At 38.1% G+C, this 14,406-nt stretch overlaps 1 long non-coding RNA gene and 1 other non-coding gene across 2 annotated transcripts; both read right to left on the bottom strand.

Moving 5' to 3' along the window:
- Positions 1–3,784: 3,784 nt before the first annotated feature.
- LOC130977818 (small nucleolar RNA R71) lies at positions 3,785–3,892 on the bottom strand. Its single transcript, XR_009085493.1, has one exon. It is a non-coding gene; the product is annotated as a small nucleolar RNA R71 (small nucleolar RNA).
- Positions 3,893–10,560: 6,668 nt separating this feature from the next.
- Positions 10,561–13,627, bottom strand: LOC130977026 (uncharacterized). The gene is made up of 4 exons (XR_009084810.1): positions 13,405–13,627; positions 12,851–13,326; positions 11,004–11,041; positions 10,561–10,913 (listed from the first exon to the last, which is right to left on the bottom strand). It is a non-coding gene; the product is annotated as an uncharacterized LOC130977026 (long non-coding RNA).
- Positions 13,628–14,406: the final 779 nt, after the last annotated feature.

Genomic DNA, 14,406 nt, shown 5'->3' on the forward strand with positions numbered 1-14,406 from the left:
TACAATGGCTAACCCAGGACAGTCCAGGGATTGCTTCTTATTTCTTGTCTGTGTATTTTGTTAGATGAAAATAGACTATTGATGAGCGGATAATTTATACGCTTTTTGGCATTGTTTTTAGTATGTTTTTAGTATGTTTTAGTTAGTTTTTATTATATTTTTATTAGTTTTTAGTTAAAATTTACTTTTCTGGACTTTACTATGAGTTTGTGTGTTTTTCTGTGATTTCAGGTATTTTCTGGCTGAAATTGAGGGACCTGAGCAAAAATCTGATTCAGAGACCGAAAAGGACTGCAGATGCTGTTGGATTCTGACGTCCCTGCACTCGAAGTGAATTTTCTGGAGCTACAGAAGCCCAATTGGCGCTCTCTCAACGGCATTGGAAAGTAGACATCCTGGGCTTTCCAGCAATGTATAATAGTTCATACTTTGCCCGAGATTTGATGGCCCAAACTGGCGTTCCAAATTAGCTCAAAACTGCCCGGCGTTAAACGCCGGAACTGGCACAAGAATGGGAGTTAAACGCCCAAACTGGCACAAAAGCTGGCGTTTAACTCCAAGAGAAGTCTCTACACGAAAATGCTTCAATGCTCAGCCCAAGCACACACCAAGTGGGCCCGGAAGTGGATTTTTATGTCATTTACTCATTTCTGTAAACCCTAGGCTACTAGTTCTCTACAAATAGGACCTTTTACTATTGTATTTTCATCTGGGTAGCTATCTTTGAGTAGTTTTATGCTATCTTAGATCATGGGGCTGGCCTCACGGCCATGCCTAGACCTTGTTCTTATGTGTTTTCAATGGTGGAGTTTCTACACACCATAGATTAAGGTGTGGAGCTTTGCTGTACCTCGAGTATTAATGCAATTACTATTGTTCTTCTATTCAATTCAGCTTGTTCTTGTTCTAAGATATCACTTGTTTCTCAACTTGATGAATGTGATGATCCGTGACACTCATCATCATTCTCACCTATGAACGTGTGCCTGACAACCACTTCCGTTCTACCTTAGATTGAGTGGATATCTCTTGGATTCCTTAATCAGAATCTTCGTGGTATAAGATAGAATTGATGGCGGCATTCAAGAGAATCCGGAAGGTCTAAACCTTGTCTGTGGTATTTTGAGTAGGATTCAATGATTGAATGACTGTGACGAGCTTCAAACTCCTGAAGGCTGGGCGTTAGTGACAGACGCAAAAGAATCAATGGATTCTATTCCAACCTGATTGAGAACCGACAGATGATTAGCCATGCCGTGATAGGGTGCGTTGAACATTTTCACTGAGAGGACGGGACTGTAGCCACTGACAACGGTGATGCCCAACATACAGCTTGCCATGGAAAGGAGTAAGAAGGATTGGATGAAGACAGTAGGAAAGCAGAGAGACGGAAGGGACAAAGCATCTCCATTTGCTTATCTGAAATTCTCACCAATGAATTACATAAGTATCTCTATCTTTATGCTTTATTCATATATCATTCATAACCATTTGAATCTGCCTGACTAAGATTTACAAGATGACCATAGCTTGCTTCATACCAACAATCTCCGTGGGATCGACCCTTACTCGCGTAAGGTTTATTACTTGGACGACCCAGTGCACTTGCTGGTTAGTTGTGCGAAGTTGTGATAAAGAGTTGAGATTGCAATTGAGCGTACCATGTTGAAGGCGCCATTGATGATCACAATTTCGTGCACCAAGTTTTTGGCGCCGTTGCCGGGGATTGTTTGAGTTCGGACAACTGACGGTTCATCTTGTTGCTTAGATTAGGTATTTTTCAGAGTTCTTAAGAATGAATTCTAGTGTTTCAAGGTGATGTTCTTATCATCACCAAAGCTGATTGATTCTCATCAATTTAGCTCTTGAATGTAATGTCCTGCTGAAGCTTGGCTAGCCATGTCTAATTTCTTTAGACTGAAACTTTAGACTAACATTGCATGATTCCTGGAATTCTCATTAAGAATTTTGATACCTTTATTTTCTTTCCCACTTAATTTTCGAAAAAATCCAAAAAATTACAAAATCCTAAAAACCAAAAATATTCTCATGTTTCTTGTTTGAGTCTAGTGTCTCATTTTAAGTTTAGTGTCAATTGCATGTTTCTGTTCTTCTTGCATTCATTCATGTGTCTTAAGTGATCTTCAAGATGTTCTTGATTATTTCCTTGCTCTGATCTTTGAATTCTCTTGACTTGAGTGTTTTGTTATATGCATTCTCATTTTGTTAGTGTCAGTGGTATACAAACTTCTAAGTTTGGTGTCTTGCATGCATTGTTATTTGATTTTAGTTGCATTTTGATTATTCCTCATTATTAAAAATCCAAAAATATTTTTAATTTGTGTCTTTTCAAGTCAATAATACAGAGAATTGAAGATTCAGAACATACCTCAGAGGAATTACACAGAAAAAGCTGGGCGTTCAAAACGCCCAGTGAAGAAGGCAAACTGGCGTTTAAACGCCAACCAGGGTGCCTGGCTGGGCGTTTAACGCCCAAAAGGGTAGTGCTTTGGGCGTTAAACGCCACAATGTGCACCATTCTAGGCGTTTAACGCCAGGATGGCATAAGAGAGAAGATTCTGTTTTTAATTCAAATTTTTTTTCAAGTTTTCAAAATCAAATCTTTTTCAAATCATATCTTTTCAATCAAATCTTTTTCAAAATCAATTTCTTTCTATTTTCAAAAATACTTGCTAACAATTAATGATTTAATTCAACAATTCAAGTATGTTGCCTTTTCTGTTGAGAAAGGTTTAATGTTTGAATCATATCTTTTCTTGTTAGCCAAGTCATTTATTTTTAAAATCAAATCTTTTTAAATTGTTTTTCAAATCATATCTTTTCAATCACATCTTTTTAAAACCATAACTTTTCAATCATATCTTTTTAATCACATCTTTTTCAAAATTAATTTTTCAATCATATCTTTTTGATTTCTAATTTCAAATCTTTTTCAAAATCACTTTATTTCTTTCCCACTCTTAGTTTTTGAAAATCAATTAGTATTTTTTCAAAATGTTTTTAAAAACTCTTACTTAATTTTCGAAAATTTCTTCCCATCTTCTCACATCCTTCTATTTATGGACTAACACTCCTCCTTAATGCACAATTCGAACTCCATATTTCTTGATAAGTTCGAATTCTTCTACTTCTTCCTTTTATTTTTCTTTTCCTCTGACACCTCAAGGAGTCTCTATACTGTGACATAGAGGATTCCATACTTTCTTGTTCTCTTCTCTTTCATATGAGCAGGAGCAAAGACAAAAGCATTTTTGTTGAGGCTGACCCTGAACCTGAAAGGACCTTGAAGCGAAAGCTAAGAGAAGCTAAGGCACAACTCTCTATAGAGGATCTAACAGAAATCTTCAAAGAAGAAGACATGGCAGCCAAAAACAACAACAATGCCAACAATGCAAGGAAGGTGCTTGGTGACTTTACTGCACCTACTCCCGACTTCTATGGGAGAAGCATCTCTATCCCTGTCATTGGAGCAAACAACTTTGAGCTTAAGCCTCAATTAGTTTCTCTAATGCAACAGAATTGCAAGTTCCATGGACTTCCATTGGAAGATCCTCATCAGTTTTTAGCTGAATTCTTGCAAATCTGTGACACTGTCAAGACCAATGGGGTTGACCCTGAGGTCTACAGACTTATGCTATTCCCTTTTGCTGTAAGAGACAGAGCTAGGATATGGTTGGATTCACAACCTAAAGAAAGCTTGGACTCTTGGGAAAAGCTAGTCAATGCCTTCTTGGCAAAGTTCTTTCCACCTCAAAAATTGAGTAAGCTTAGAGTGGAAGTCCAAACCTTCAGACAGAAGGAAGGTGAATCCCTCTATGAAGCTTGGGAAAGATACAAACAATTGATCAGAAAGTGTCCTTCTGACATGCTTTCTGAATGGAGCATCATAGGTATCTTCTATGATGGTCTGTCTGAACTGTCCAAGATGTCTTTGGATAGCTCTGCTGGAGGATCTCTTCATCTGAAGAAGACGCCTACAGAAGCTCAAGAACTAATTGAAATGGTTGCAAATAACCAATTCATGTACACTTCTGAAAGGAATCCTGTGAACAATGGGACAAATCAGAAGAAAGGAGTTCTTGAGATTGATACTCTGAATGCCATATTGGCTCAGAACAAAACATTGACTCAGCAAGTCAATTTGATTTCTCAAAGTCTGTCTAGAATGCAAGCTGCACCAGGCAGTACTAAGGACGCTTCATCTGAAGAAGAAGCTTATGATCCTGAGAACCCTTCAATGGAAGAGGTGAATTACATGGGAGAACCCTATGGAAACACCTATAATTCTTCATGGATAAATCATCCAAATCTCTCATGGAAGGATCAACAGAGACCTCAACAAGGTTTCAACAACAATAATGGTGGAAGGAACAGGTTTAGCAATGGCAAGCCTTTTCCATCATCTTCTCAGCAACAGACAGAGAATTCTAAGCAGAACCACTCTGACTTAGCAACCATGGTCTCTGATCTAATCAAAACCACTCAAAGTTTCATGACTGAAACAAGGTCCTCCATCAGAAACTTGGAGGCACAAGTGGGACAGCTGAGCAAGAAAATTACTGAACTTCCTCCTAGTACTCTTTCAAGCAATACAGAAGAGAATCCAAAAGGAGAATGCAAGGCCATTAACATGATCCACATGGCCGAACTAGGAGAGGAGGAAGAGGCAGTGAACGCCACTGAGGAAGACCTCATTGGACGTCCACTGGCCTCCAATGAGTTTCCCAATGAGGAACCATGGGAATCTGAGGCTCACACTGAGACCATAGAGATTCCATTAGATTTACTTCTGCCATTCATGAGCTCTGATGAGTATTCTTCCTCTGAAGAGGATGAGTATGTCACTGAAGAGCAAGTTGCTAAATACCTTGGAGCAATCATGAAGCTAAATGACAAGTTATTTGGTAATGAGACTTGGGAGAACGAACCTCCTTCGCTCACCAAAGAACTGGATGACTTGTCTAGGCAGAAATTACCTCAAAAGAGACAAGATTCTGGGAAGTTCTCAATACCTTGTACCATAGGCATCATGACCTTTAAGAAGGCTCTGTGTGACCTAGGATCAAGTATAAACCTCATGCCTCTCTCTGTAATGGAGAAGCTAGGGATCTTTGAGGTACAAGCTGCAAGAATCTCACTAGAGATGGTAGACAATTCAAGAAAACAAGCTTATGGACTTGTAGAGGATATTCTGGTAAAGATTGAAGACCATTACATTCCTGCTGATTTCATAGTCCTAGAGACTGGGAAGTGCATGGATGAATCCATCATCCTTGGCAGACCCTTCCTAGCCACAGCAAAGGCTGTGATTGATGTTGACAGAGGAGAATTGATCATTCAAGTGAATGAAGAATCCTTTTTGTTTAAGGCTCAAGGATATCCCTCTGTTACCATGGAGAGGAAGCATGAAGCGCTTCTCTCAAAACAGAGTCAAACAAAGTCCCCACAGTCAAACTCTAAGTTTGGTGTTGGGAGGCCACAACCAAATTCTAAGTTTGGTGTTGAACCCCCACATTCAAACTCTAAGTTTAGTGTTGGGAGGTTCCAACATGGCTCTGAGCATCTCTGAGGCTCCATGAGAGCCCACTGTCAAGCTACTGACATTAAAGAAGCGCTTGTTGGGAGGCAACCCAATGTTATATTTTATCTATTTTCCTTTGTTATTTTATGTTTTCTGTAGGTTGATGATCATGAGAAGTCACAAAATCAATTGAAAAAGCAAAAATAGAATGAAAAACAGAAAGAAAAATAGCACACCCTGGAGGAAGACCTTGCTGGCGTTTAAACGCCAGTAAGGGTAGCAAATGGGCATTTAACGCCCAGTCTGGCACCATTCTGGGCGTTTAACGCCAGAAAGGGGCACCAGACTGGCGTTAAACGCCAGGAAAAGGCAAGAAGTTGGCGTTAAACGCTAGAAATGGGCACCAGCCCGGCGTTTAACGCCAGAATTAGCATAGAGAGCATTTTTGCTCGCCACTTGGTGCAGGGATGACTTTTCCTTGACACCTCAGGATCTGTGGACCCCACAGGATCCCCACCTACCCCACCACTCTCTCTCTTCTTCACCCATTCACCAATCACCTCAACACCTCTTCCCCAAAAACCCTTCACCTATCAAATCCCATCTTTCTCTTCACCACTCACATCCATCCTTCATAAAACCCCACCTACCTCACCATTCAAATTCAAACCACTTTCCCTCCCAAACCCACCCTCCCATTAGCCGAACCCTACCCCTCCCTCCACCCCTATATAAACCCATCTTCACTCCTTCATTTTCACACACCCTAAACACTACTTCTCCCCCTTTGGCCGAACCACAAAGTCATCCCCATCTCCTCTATTTCTTCTTCTTCTACTCTCTTCTTTCTTCTTTTGCTCGAGGATGAGCAAACCTTTTAAGTTTGGTGTGGTAAAAGCATTGCTTTTTGTTTTTCCATAAACATTTATGGCATCCAAGGCCGGAGAAACCTCTAGAAAGAGGAAAGGAAAGGCAAAAGCTTTCACCTCCAAGTCATGGGAGATGGAGAGATTCATCTCAAGGGTGCATCAAGACCACTTCTATGAAGTTGTGGCCTTGAAGAAGGTGATCCCTGAGGTCCCTTTCAAACTCAAAAAGAGTGAATACCCGGAGATCCGACATGAGATCCGAAGAAGAGGTTGTGAAGTTCTTACCAACCCTATTCAACAAGTCGGAATCTTAATGGTTCAAGAGTTCTATGCTAATGCATGGATCACCAAGAACCATGATCAAAGTGTGAACCCGGACTCAAAGAATTGGCTTACAATGGTTCGGGGAAAATGCTTAGATTTTAGTCCAGAAAATGTAAGGTTGGCATTCAACTTGCCCATGATGCAAGGAGATGAACACCCTTACACTAGAAGGGTCAACTTTGATCAAAGGTTGGACCAAGTCCTCACAGACATCTGTGAAGAGGGCGCCCAATGGAAGAGAGATTCAAGAGGGAAGTCAGTTCAACTGAGAAGGCATGACCTCAAGCCCGTGGCTAGGGGATGGTTGGAGTTTATCCAACGCTGAATCATTCCCACTAGCAACCGGTCCGAAGTTACTATAGACCGGGCCATCATGATTCATAGCATCATGATTGGAGAGGAAGTAGAAGTTCATGAGGTTATAGCCCAAGAAATTTATAAGGTAGCGGACAAGTCCTCTACCTTGGCAAGGTTAGCCTTTCCTCATCTCATTTGTCACCTCTGTTATTCAGTTGGAGTTGACATAGAGGGAGACATCCCCATTGATGAGGACAAGCCCATCACTAAGAAAAGGATGGAGCAAACAAGGGATCCCACTCATCATGAAATCCCTGAGATGCCTCAAGGGATGCACTTTCCTCCACAAAACTATTGGGAGCAAATCAACACCTCCCTAGGAGAATTGAGTTCCAACATGGGACAACTAAGGGTGGAGCACCAAGAACATTCCATCCTCCTCCATGAAATTAGAGAAGATCAAAGAATCATGAGAGAGGAGCAATAAAGGCAAGGAAGAGACATTGAGGAGCTTAAGCACTCCATAAGATCTTCAAGAGGAAGAACAAGCCGCCATCACTAAGGTGGACCCGTTCTTTAATTTCCTTGTTCTTTATTTTCTTGTTTTTCGAATTTTATGCTTATGTTTATCCATATTTGTGTCTTATTACATGATCATTAGTGTCTTAGTGTCTATGCCTTAAAGTTATGAATGTCCTATGAATCCATCACCTTTCTTGAATGAAAAATGTTCTTAATTGAAAAAGAGAATAATTGCATGAATTTTAAATTTTATAACAGATTAATTATTTTGATGTGGTGGCAATACTTTTATTTTCTGAATGTATGCTTGAACAGTGCATATGTCTTTTGAATTTGTGGTTCATGAATGTTGGCTCTAGAAAGAATGATGAAAAAGGAGACATGTTACTGAGGATCTGAAAAATCATAAAAATGATTCTTGAAGCAAGAAAAAGCAGTGAATACAAAAAAAAGGGAGAAAAACGAAAAAAAAAGGAAAAAAAAAGGAGAAAAACGAAAAAAAAAAAGAGAAAAAAAATAAAATTGTGATCCAAGGCAAAAAGAGTGTTCTTAAGAACCCTGGACACCTCTAATTGGGGACTCCAGCAAAGCTGAGTCACAATTTGAAAAGGTTCACCCAATTATGTGTCTGTGGCATGTATGTATCCGGTGGTAATACTGGAAGACAGAGTGCTTTGGGCCACGGCCAAGACTCATAAAGTGGCTGTGTTCCAGAATCATCATACTTAACTAGGAGAATCAATAACATTATCTGGATTCTGAGTTCCTATAGAAGCCAATCATTCTGAATTTCAAAGGATAGAGTGAGATGCCAAAACTGTTCAGAGGCAAAAAGCTAAAAGCCCCGCTCATCTAATTAATACTGATCTTCATAGATGTTTTTGGAATTCATTGCATATTCTCTTCTCCTTATCTTATTTGATTTTCAGTTGCTTGGGGACAAGCAACAATTTAAGTTTGGTGTTGTGATGAGTGGATAATGTATACGCTTTTTGGCATTTTTTTAGTATGTTTTTAGTATGTTTTAGTTAGTTTTTATTATATTTTTATTAGTTTTTAGTTAAAATTCACTTTTCTGGACTTTACTATGAGTTTGTGTGTTTTTCTGTGATTTCAGGTATTTTCTGGCTGAAATTGAGGGACCTGAGCAAAAATCTGATTCAGAGACTGAAAAGGACTGCAGATGCTGTTGGATTCTGACGTCCCTGCACTCGAAGTGAATTTTCTGGAGCTACAGAAGCCCAATTGGCGCGCTTTCAACGGCGTTGGAAAGTAGACATCCTGGGCTTTCCAGTAATGTATAATAGTCCATACTTTGCTTGAGATTTGATGGCCCAAACTGGTGTTCCAAATCAGCTCAAAACTGCCCGGCGTTAAACGCCGGAACTGGCACAATAATGGGAGTTAAACACCCAAACTGGCACAAAAGCTGGCGTTTAACTCCAAGAGAAGTCTCTACACGAAAATGCTTCAATGCTCAGCCCAAGCACACACCAAGTGAGCCCGGAAGTGGATTTTTATGTCATTTACTCATTTCTGTAAACCCTAGGCTACTAGTTCTCTACAAATAGGACCTTTTACTATTGTATTTTCATCTGGGTAGCTATCTTTGAGTAGTTTTATGCTATCTTAGATCATGGGGCTGGCCTCACGGCCATGCCTAGACCTTGTTCTTATGTGTTTTCAACGGTGGAGTTTCTACACACCATAGATTAAGGTGTGGAGCTCTGCTGTACCTCGAGTATTAATGCAATTACTATTGTTCTTCTATTCAATTCAGCTTGTTCTTGTTCTAAGATATCACTTGTTCCTCAACATGATGAATGTGATGATCCGTGACACTCATCATCATTCTCACCTATGAACGTGTGCCTGACAACCACCTCCGTTCTATCTTAGATTGAGTGGATATCTCTTGGATTCCTTAATCAGAATCTTCGTGGTATAAGCTAGAATTGATGGCGGCATTCAAGAGAATCCGGAAGGTCTAAACCTTGTCTGTGGTATTCTGAGTAGGATTCAATGATTGAATGACTGTGACGAGCTTCAAACTCCTGAAGGCTGGGCGTTAGTGACAGACGCAAAAGAATCAATGGATTCTATTCCAACCTGATTGAGAACCGACAGATGATTAGCCGTGCCGTGACAGGGTGTGTTGAACATTTTCACTGAGAGGACGGGACTGTAGCCACTGACAACGGTGATGCCCAACATACAGCTTGCCATGGAAAGGAGTAAGAAGGATTGGATGAAGACAGTAGGAAAGCAGAGAGACGGAAGGGACAAAGCATCTCCATTTGCTTATCTGAAATTCTCACCAATGAATTACATAAGTATCTCTATCTTTATGCTTTATTCATATATCATTCATAACCATTTGAATCTGCCTGACTAAGATTTACAAGATGACCATAGCTTGCTTCATACCAACAATCTCCGTGGGATCGACCCTTACTCGCGTAAGGTTTATTACTTGGACGACCCAGTGCACTTGCTGGTTAGTTGTGCGAAGTTGTGATAAAGAGTTGAGATTGCAATTGAGCGTACCATGTTGATGGCGCCATTGATGATCACAATTTCATGCACCAACTATCATTAAGGCATAGAGGCAGCCATCAATCGATTTTTTCTTTCTCAAACGGTAATTGGTTATGCCTTTGACGATAAAATTGAGAACATGGCTGCCCCAATTGCACTTCGTTATGTTGTCTATTCGAAAAGTTGGAGCCAGGTGAACAGGAGATACTTTGTTTATCGTAGTTAGCAACAAAAACGCCATTTGAATATAGAGGATGAAAGTCCTCTTAAACATTAGGCAATCTTGATCGTTATCAACACCGATATTCATCATTTGATCGGTCAGATTCTTTAATGTTTTCCCTTAGAACTTTCTAGAAATCTATATTTGTTCTCCTCAGAAAGTTTCTTAAAACTTACTTTATCGGAAAATAGGTCTCCTGTTAAAAAGAAAATAAATTACACTGCAAATCACTTGAAATACACCCAAATACCAATCATATACAACTAAATTTGTTTCTTGATTACATGAGATCAGACTAAGATATTACAAAATACAAGTATAAAGATTTTCTATAATCAGTTATCTGATGCATTGAGACCAAGGGTAGCTCCTATTTTTTTGGGTTTAATTTTCAACGAACCGTGCCTTGTGTCTAATTTATTTTTGTCCAAATTAAAGGAATTAACCAACTCCTTCAAGAGTTTGTGTGGCACATTCATCGGCCGGATGTGCATGAGACCACCAAATCCTAATTCGCAAACGATGGCCTTATTTGCCTCACTCATTTTTTCAAACTTTTCATTAATAGTCGCGTAGAACATCTCAAATCCTTGGTTTGCTGCAAACAAAGCAAAATAAGAATTATTTAAATAACCTATATTTATAATATGAAAAATTGACTTATTCTAAGATATATATATGTGCTTACATTGTATTTTTTTTTCACCTTAACTCTTGTCATTTTTACTGTAAGGAATAAAAAATATTGTCAATAGATAAAAATACCAGCCAAATAACAGTCATATACACCCAATAGCAGCCATATACACCCAAATAACTACCAGATACACCCAAATACCAGCCCCACACACACAAATCCAGTCCTATACACATTTATTATTTTTCGATTACACGACATTATATGAGTTCAAAATGATATTCAAATCAACTAAACATGCATACAATGACACTACAAGCTCAAGCACAAGTACAACAGCAACAGTTACACTCGAATACTTTTGATATATATAGTAGACACACACCTGTATTGTTTTTGAATTACATAACATTATGAGTTCAAAACGATATTTAAGTTTAAAATTTTACTAGAAGCACCAGTCACATTCGAATTCGATGATATACACAAAAAAATTGGCTATATACACCCAAATATGAGTTCACTTGAAATACAGTACAAAATTTATATGTATACAAACTCACTTCCAAAAATGTAAACATGTACAAAAATAGATGAAAAACCACGTTAAACCATTCACTAAAAGTACGTAAAATAGTATAACTGACTTGAACAATTTCACCAAAACCTTAATATCTAATTTAAACCAAGAACATATAATGAATCTACTTAATAAAAGAGAAGTACGACAATATAATGCTTCATTTTTAAAATTAGAAAGAGAAATCTGAAAAACCTAGAAGATTAGTGAAACAGTACCTTAAATAATATTTCTTTTTTTTGTGTGCTTTTTTATGGAGATTTTAATGTTTGCTTGTTGATTTTGTCGACTGTTGACGAGGAGTTTGAAAGTTTCTTTAGAGTTTTCGAATGTGCCTTGAATCTCGACTGTTGCGGTTTTGATTGAGGAAGAAAAAGAATGATCGTTCATAATAGTACATAGCGGGCTTTAGAAAACCGGTTGAGTAATGCGTGTGTTTAACACACTTGAGTTGGGTGAGAGTAATTTTTGTTGAATTTGGTCCAACTTATAGGACTTATAAATCATGTATAACATAACTGTTAACAATTACACTACAAAAGCCTATTAACAATTGACAATTAATTAATTAGGCAATTAGCAATCAATTCCACTTAAACAATTAACAATCACACTACAATAACAAAGCCTATTAACAATTGACAATTAATCAATTAGGCAATTAACAATCAATTCTAATAGTCTATTAGCAATTAACAATCAACTCTAATAGAGCCTATGATGTAATTCTAATCACCCTATCACAGTGACAATCAATTAGGCAATTAACAATCAATTCTAATTAGACAATTAACAATTACATTGTAACAACAAAATTTATTAGCAGAATCTTAATATCATAACTACAAAATAAAACTAAATAACTAAATAACAATCTCCAAACATTTTCTTTCTAAATTCAAAATTAGCAAACCAATACAAAATCAGATACCAGCAAGATAACTAAATTAGTAATTAGTAAACTTTTTATTCAATAAATTCAAGTCTACCTTTCATCAAATTGACAAATTCAATCAAGTTAAGTTGGTCTAATAGTTAGCTTACTAATCCGTTTAAGTAAGTATCGAAAGATATCATGAAAAACTAAAACAAAATGGACAAATTCAAGTCTCATCATACATTCATAACAAAACAATTAGTCAATTACATATTTACATTACATACATACATAAGAGATCAGATTTCACAAACTCATAAAATTAACTAATTGTTTTTAACTAAAACATTTTAAACACATTAAAAACTAAATTAGCCAAATCACATTTTTTATAAACAACAAATTAAAACCGAAAAAAATAAGTAAGAAAATTTAAGTTACCTTCGGTGGTCTTTCAACGAGTAGAGCATGAAAGAGAAGGAGCAAGAATGTGACGCGGATAAGCTAGCGGCATTGCGGTAGTCCTCCTCCTTATGTTTACAACAGGAAGAACTAGCAGAACATGAGGGATAAGGACCAAGATCGCCGGCGACGAGCACACGAGAGACGATAAAGTTCGAGTACAGACGCAAGGAGGGAGAGAGGCGAGGGAGGCGCAGTGACGACACGAGCAGGAAACACCGCTCGAGCATACGTGGAGGCGAGAAGGCGCGAGCAGCCGACCGACCTCAGGAGAGAGGCCAGACGCGAGCACACGACATGGAAGATCCCGCGAGAAGAGCAATGACGGCATCGAGCATGCGGTGGCGGTGAACTCCTAGCTCTATCTCTTTGTCTATGGTGTGCCGTTTAGAGACTAGTAGAGAGTGTGAGTGAGTGAGAGAGCTAGGGTGCGGTCGCGGTGGGACTTCGTTCAACTAGGATTTTTTTTAAAGAAAACGTCAAACGACATTGTTTAGGGTGGAGAATTTAAAAAAAAAAAAAAAAAAACGAACCGGTTCGAGTTTTCAAATCTGTTGGTTCACCGATTTTTACAAAATCCGCCGAGTCCAATCTGTTCTCAACTTCTCATCGATTTTGTTCTTTGTGCAGTCCAATTCTCAACCCGAATCAGCCAAGGTCACCGGTTTTTCGGTCTGATCTCCCTGGTCAGTCCGGTTTTTTTCAACTATGCTTGCAACCATTAAGCAAACTGTTCATGCATGCGTTTGGCCTCAATCAAATCATTTTTTTAAGTGGCATGCAACTTAACCAGGCAGGAACAGTGCATACATCATCATTTTGTAAGTTAATCATATTTATATATATCATCTTGAAATCAATAATTAATTCGGAATTTTAAGAGAGAAGTGTTATTAAATTTATGTAGATTTTAGAGCTGAACAAACTGAAAGAGTTAAATAGAGTAAATCCTAACGATTAGATTAGATAACTATAGAATCTAGAAGGAAGCTATTACCTTCGAGCCATCAATGATGTCAAGATGAAACTCACAACTTATCAACAATAAAAAGCAAGAATTATGGAACAAACAGGGTACTATTGACAAAAGGCTTCAAATGAGGTGTTCCAAGCTTTGCACAAATTCAAAAACACTATATCGGAAGTACAGGTTTATAGAAATTAGCATCAATATTCAATAACATCAGCAACAAAAAATTAGATAAAAATTAGCAGCAACACGTCAACAATACATTACAAAAATTCACTAAATTCCAAGTATGATGGTCAAAATTTCTCTGGTTTCTATATAACATTTAAGACATTAAAAGGAAAAAGAATGCCTGCTCAAACTGCTCTAGAATATCTAGACCAAAATAAAAAAAAAAGGCACACAATGCCAAAACCCATAAATCATATTGCATAAGAAAGCATTGAAGATAGCATTCTCTTACTGACCCAAAAAAAAAAAAGAAGATAGCATTCTCTTCACCAATACTTGAAAAGCAACAATTTGCAGAACTTTGTATTTGATTCCAAATGCAACAACTTTGTGT

This window comes from Arachis stenosperma, chromosome 4 (assembly GCF_014773155.1).
Source record: "Arachis stenosperma cultivar V10309 chromosome 4, arast.V10309.gnm1.PFL2, whole genome shotgun sequence".
Lineage (NCBI taxonomy): Eukaryota > Viridiplantae > Streptophyta > Magnoliopsida > Fabales > Fabaceae > Arachis > Arachis stenosperma.